The 7237-nt window shown below is 34.3% G+C and overlaps 1 pseudogene; it reads right to left on the minus strand.

Moving 5' to 3' along the window:
- Window positions 1-4045: 4045 nt before the first annotated feature.
- Window positions 4046-5707, minus strand: LOC108967356 (annotated as a pseudogene).
- Between the last annotated feature and the right edge of the window lie 1530 nt (window positions 5708-7237).

Here is a 7237-nt window from a genome sequence, read left to right on the forward strand (position 1 = left end):
TTTCAATAAGCGGTGACAGTTAAAAAATTTGTTTGTCTTCTTTTGTTTCATTTTTGATTAACATCTGTTGAGTGAAGAGCTTATAATATAAAACCAACAAAATACACCATAGATTGACTTCTTACTCATTTCAAAGATTAGTGTGGGAGTGTTAGTGACAAGTAAAAATTGTGTAAAAGTATTGAAGTTTCGGTCACGCAAGTTTTGCTGGGTTTGCGTATGCATTATTTGTGTGCCAATGTCGTTTTTATGTATGTACATAAATATGAGCAGAGCACGCATGTTAAGTCGAGTGGAGTACCGCAAGGCTARGTACTAAGCTCCCTTATATGACACATAATTTATGATGGGGTACTAAGGAGACACCTGTTACCTATTAAATTAGTTGCATACGCAGATGACCTAATTGTGGTAGCAGTTGCTAAGCACCTCGATGACCTCCGGAGCAAATGCAACGAGTGCATAAACGGTCTGCGCCAATGGTTCTCCTCAGTGAGTTTAGAACTGGCGGAGCAAAAGACTGAAGTCTTGCTTATAAGTGCAACAAAAAGTAGGAGCAAAGAATTTCTCTCACCATAGGGGTGTGCCAGTTTCATTCACAGCCACACCTAAAATATTTGGGAGTAGACTCAAGGCTCAAATTTAAGGAAAACCTAGAATACACTGCAGGTAAAGCCACCAAAATCCTGAATGCTTTATCAAGAATGATGGCAAATAAAGGCTGCGTGTGTTCCAGCYGGCGTTTTTACTCGCAAAGGTAATGAGATCGGTTATATTATACGCGGCTCCAATATGGATAGCGCTCTAGGCATCTAAATTATCAGAGCCAACTACAAAAGCCAAAAGAARAGAGAGAGTGAAAAGCTTAACTTTTTGGCAGCAGCGGTGGCAAACCTCACTCAAAGGACGGTGGAGCTACAGACTCATACCGGATATCCATTCCTAGATCGACAGACGACATCGGGACCTGGATTTTTACCAGACCCAAATGCTAAGTGGACATGGATGCTTTAGAAGCTATCTGTACAGATTCCAGCACGACATTAGTTCGAATTGTGCGTCGTGTTCAGAGTGATGTGAATAATCTGATCAAGTTTTCTTTTATTGTCCACGCTTTATAAGTGCAAGGRAAAAAYTTAAAACTACACTCGGTGGTAGTTTTACGGTGGAAAATTTGACGACACTCATGTGTCAACCCACTGAGAACTGGAGAGCTATCAGCGAAGCGGCAGCCTCAATCATGCTGATCAAGCTGATACATAGAGAGCAGAGTAAGCGTCCGCCAGTCCGTGCCATAGAGTAGACTTATTAAATATCTTACCACTCCCACGAAGTAATACTTAATCAGGTGGTTCCGTGGGAGAGTCTGGAGTTGAGAGTATGTTAGGTTTAGCGGATTAAAGTTCCGTACTCCGACTTCTGGTGCTTCCCCCTACTTAAAAAAAAAACCAGCGCGCATGATAAATTATATTTTGATTTGAATTCACGAAAGCGAACAGAAACACGTATGGTCATGATACGTGTGTAAATAAGTTTTGAATGATAAAATATATGTGGGGGCCCAATATCGATATTAAACACTTTATTTATTTTTGAAAAGAGTAATTTGTTTATTTTCTGTTTTTAATTTATAAAAATAGTTTTGACACTTTAGTTGATTGATTACGACAAAAGGTGACTTGCTTATGTTTTCTTATTTTAAGAGTACGCGTCCGTTGCGGTTGAAGTCTCAGAATAGTGTGTCTGTCTTTTCAACGGTCGCTTGTCGGCGTTCATTGCGTTCGTTCAGTCCGTTCATTCAGGGTATATGTTTAGGGTTGCATGCGTGCGTAAGTCAGGTCAGGTCAGGGTTGCAATCCCACATATATATTACCACTATTGTAGAATATTTGATTTTTTTTTGATATATTATAATAGTTTGTTATATATGTATATTTGTAATCGTAAGTATGTATATATCAAACATATGAAATTATTAAAAAAGTTGACCGTATACATATGTATGCAGATGAACGTATAAAAATTTTAGCAAAAGAGCTAACATACGTTTATGGCACCAATATATAATTTTGAGCTAATTTTTATTCCATACTCAGCTCTCTTCAAGCGCAACTGTTAAGATTCTTCCTGCCGAGCCAGCAGTGGTGAAACTCCTCCATGTTGTCGCTCTCGCTAAATTAATAATATTTCTAAATTTACCGACGACAGTAGCGAACTACCCCGCTGCCCCTGATACGTAAAATGTAAAAAGTGAAGTTATTTTACAAAGAGAAGCATAAAATAGCTCTGTTATATCATTAGTAATAACAATTGAAAATTTCAAATAAATAAATTTATCTATTTACTTATTTTTTGCATAAAAAATTTCACTTAGAACAAAATATTAAAATTTCATTGAAGTGAAAATTATTAGTATGGCATACATTGTTTACATATAAAATTAGTTTAGGAGATATTCGACCTTAAAGTTCAAAAATTCGCAAAATTCGTACATTTCAAGACGCTATTTCACCACATTAAACACTTTTTATTCACATTTTTCACTTCAAATTAATTAAATTACACTATAAACTTGTAWATAACTCCATATCTTACACTTTTAAAAATTAAATTTTACACTCATTTTAACCCCATTTGTTTACCAAAAATTACGACGAAATGGAGCGCTGCCATTCGCTGAAATTCCTCTTTTTCGCAAAAATTCCTCTATTCATGCATATGGATATTTTCTTTTTTAAATTTATTAAGCAAATAAGTAATAGTATATACATGTATTAGTAATATTATATACAGCCCTATCACGAAATCCATCGCAGCGAAGTTACGAATACGAATGTCCGCTACGAATACGCATAATTTGCTATCATTGAATTCATGTGAATTCGAAACTTTTGTTGTCAGACTTAATTTTGAATTTTGACATTTCGAAATCAGCTGTCTAGAAGAAAAAATTAAAATTTTGATTAATAAAAGTGAAATCGTTTATATTCAAATTGATTTTACGAACAAAATATGTGTTCGCTAACGTTTTTATTTATGTTACTTGAGGAAGAACGTGAGAGAAGTCGGAGTGATCTAAAAATTCACCGAAAATCTCTGAGGGACAAGAGCAACCCTTTCRCTGTGGACGAAGCAATGTACAGTTTAAAAATCGYCAAAAATTCATTGTTAAATTTTATTAAAATTATTTTTCTAAAACAGGTTTATTAAAAACTACCGCTTAAATAAACCGGCATTTACGTATGTCCTCGATGTTCTAGAGAGGAATGCACGTTCTTCAAGATTGTCATCTTTCAGAAATACGGATTTCCAGGCGCGATTTTGTGTGTAAACGGGACACATATTAAAATCGTTGCTCCAACTAAAGATAAGTTTCTCTATTATAACCGCAAAGGATACTTTAGTATCAATGCCATGGTTGTAAGTTTGGTGAGAAATTCGCATTTCAAACATCTTAATCAATGTTTTGCAGATATGTGACAATGAAATGAAAATACGTTATGTGAATGCTCAGTTTCCTGGCAGCATTCAGGACTCCCACATATGGAATGTCAGCAATGCTCGTTATTATCATAAGAAAAAGTACCTCGATGGTGAACGAAACACACGAGTATTAAAAAAATTCCCAAAATTTAAYATTTGTACAGGAGATGCTGGATATGCCTTAGAACCATGGTTAATGACACCATTCCGTACCCCTCCCTCAGGAAGCCCAGAAGAGAAATATAATAAAATACATGCAAAAGCGAGAAATATCGTTGAAAGAACAATAGGAGTTTTTAAAAATCGATTTAGATGTATTCTGGCTTCACTAAGAGCCATGGAAGGCATCTCAAATCGTTAATGTTGCGGCAGCGTTAAACAACGTTTGCATTCACTATAGCGTGAATGATGAAAGTTTCGAAAATAATTCGGATCCAAATATTTTTACAGAAAGTAATGAAATTCTTTCATCACTTATAATGATTCAGCTTCACAAATCAGAGAAGCTATATGTGCAACACTTGCACGAATATAATATCCTAAATAAATTTATTTAATTAATTTAATTATTTTTTGTCATGGCTTGCAATTTTTTTTTCCTCTACCTCTAACATTTGCTGTTTAATGGAATTCTTAGCAGCTACCAAATTCTCCATAGCTATATTGTGCCTTCTAAATTCTTCCACTTCCGGTTTTTTTTTAATCATTTTGCATTTCCAATGACGTAATGAAAGGTCGTCCAACTTATCAAGAACCTTTTCCTGGAATTCTGTTTGAATTGCAAGTTTTTCTATAAGTAAATCGGCTGTACATGTTTCAGGTGGCCTAGTAGTACGTCGAGGCAGTGCTGGACTTCAGGTCACTGATGGCATCGATACGTCGGCCTCTGTCTCATTGCCCACGTCGTCTACAATAGGTAAGCCGATGCTCACTGTATTCGCAATACCACTTGTACTTGTTTCCAATGCCGTTAGTATCATCACCGCTTCCTCCAATTCATTGAAATGGTGCTGCCTATTTCTGCCGCCACCAGTAGCTGACTGCTCCTTTTTATTTTCAACCAATTTTCTTTATATKTAGGCCTTCCAGTCAAGCCATACCTAATAAAAAATAAGTCAAACAAGCTTTAAACTATCCTGTTTCAACAATAAAATCTAACTTTATTATTTTACCTTCTTCCAGCTGGAAATATCCTTGATAGGCGGACCAACACTGTTCTTGGGCCATATTGTTCCAAAAAGCTGCCACTTCTTCTTAATACTATGTTCGGGCCGACATTGAAAACATTTTGAAAACACATTTGTATGTTGTGGAATCTAAGTCGTTCGGACCGACAATGTGYGTTTTCGATAACATTTCACTGATTAAAAGCGGTATTCTCTTACTCTTGCAAGATTGCACGATGACACAAAATRCAAAAATCCTTTACCGAAATATGCAAAGCCAAGAGAGCACCCATTGCAGAATCTAGTGATATTTGCTGGCGGGAAAATAAACATGGGTTTTGGTCTGAAATATTTTACAGCCATTGCAATCAATTTTCTGCGCGTGTTTGTTGTTATGCCATTGCACCAAASAGAAAATTCTGCAATTTCTGCACGGTGCAAGGTTTTGCAAGAGCAAGAGAATCCCCCTCATATGAGAATATCAAGCGACAGCTGTATTTGTATGTGGAATATAAACTAATATCAAGTGACAATTTAGGGCCGGCAAAACATGTCTTCCAAAAACATCGATTAAACTAGAGCAGGCACCGATTATTATGAGTGGAATGTAAGTTTTCAAGTAGTTTTCAGCGAAAACTGTGTTTTCGTTTGACAGATTTTACATGGACGAAAACACAAGTTTTCGTGCGAAAACCAGTTCTTGCCACGAAAACATGTTTTCGTTGCCGGTCCGAACATAGTATTAGGGTACTTGGTAAAACCCTGCGCCATTTCAGGTTTTTGCTGTAACAGCTCAACCATTAGTGCATATTGTTGCTTGGTGGTAATTACTTTGGACCTGCGGAAATCGCATTAAATATTATTTTAATGACAAAAATTATGTTATAGTTTGAATTCAATTAAAACTTACATTTTTCTTTTTTTAAATTTATTTCTCCGTTAGCACAAGCCTGTCGTACAAAAATTCCGATAAACTTAAAAATTTTCCGATCCGAGTGAATTCAGTGAATGCAACTCTACGAATTTCGAACTTACTTTCGGAACTGTTCGAATTGCATGATAGCAGTTTCGTAACTTTTCCGCAATAACAGTCTACGATGGATTGCGTGATAGGGCTGATAATAATATTGTATATACATCTGTATAAGTAATATTATATAATAATATTACGTAATAAAGTGTAAAGTATATTAGTACAGTCAGCCGAAAGCCTTTGATGCTAGCGCTGCTTACTTTAGTTTATTTAATAATTTGTTTATTATGTAAGCTTTAACAAAATTAAAATAAAAAAATAAAAAATATTAGTACAGTACAAAACTCATGTATTAAATATAAAAATTGATGTATCGTCCCCTAAAATACAAAACAATGTATAATCAAAAATAAATGGAAATCGCTGACACATATAATAACTAAATTTTATCCATTTTATAATGAAAATTTAAATTTTATTTCAATATGAGTGCATGGTAACCAACAAATATAACCACTTTATATCCGAAACTCATATTTTAAATATAAAAATTGATGTATCGTCCCCTAAAATACAAAACAATGTATAATCAAAAATAAATGGAAATCGCTAACAGATATAATAACTAAATTTTTCCTTTTTATAAAGAAAATTCAAATTTTATTTCAATATGAGTGCATGGTAACCAACAAATATAACCACTTTCACCACTTTCACCACTTTATAACAAAAACTCAATATATTTTTTTATTTTTAACGCAGAAAGGAGTATTACGCAAAAGTACTTCAGTCCCCCCGGGTATTCGCTCGGCCAGGGTTATTTTTTTAAAGCGCGGCCGAAGGCCTCCAACGCAGAATGGAGTACTCCGCGAAAGTACTTCAGTCATCCCGACATGATATTATATAAATTTTATAATACTATATTATCATAGAGTTTTAATTATATGTGTTTATTAAATTTAAATCACATATTAAACATACACATACTATATGTAAAATGTATTATATGTGGAAAAAGTTTTCACAACTCAATTATAACTTAAAAAATGTTAGAAAGTATTTTTTATTATAATTAATATAGAAAAAAGAATCACGCAAAATAACAAACAAAGAAAAATTGTTAAGAATCCTACATATTTGGTGTTTAAGATGTGGCAATGCTCGTTTTCCTCATAATTGTAAACAATCTAACCTTTGCAACGCCGAGTTCGCTAAATGATTTTTAAATTAATAAATTTACGTGAAATATTACAAAATAAAATTAAAATGTGAACTTATTTCAGTGATTTTAGAGTTAAATATACAGAGTGAAAAACGTGAATAAATTTAATGGAAGATAGATACCTTGTGTTATTAGTGCATATTTTTAAACTTTTAATCGTGAAAATATTAAAAAATATAAGTAATTTTTATATTATTTTGGGATATACCTCCTCTGGAGAAGTTCCCCTATCCGGACATACACCATTTATAAGGAAATYCGGGTTTTTTACCCCTCCGCCAAAGTAATCGGAATCGTGCCCGAGAGCGCCCGTTGCAGAATGTAGCAATATATGAACGGCGGATTCGGTCCATTTATTGTAAAAGATTATTATGCATGGCCATTGTGAATTGG

This window comes from Bactrocera latifrons, unplaced genomic scaffold (assembly GCF_001853355.1).
Source record: "Bactrocera latifrons isolate USDA-ARS-PBARC rearing strain unplaced genomic scaffold, ASM185335v1 scaffold_1837, whole genome shotgun sequence".
Lineage (NCBI taxonomy): Eukaryota > Metazoa > Arthropoda > Insecta > Diptera > Tephritidae > Bactrocera > Bactrocera latifrons.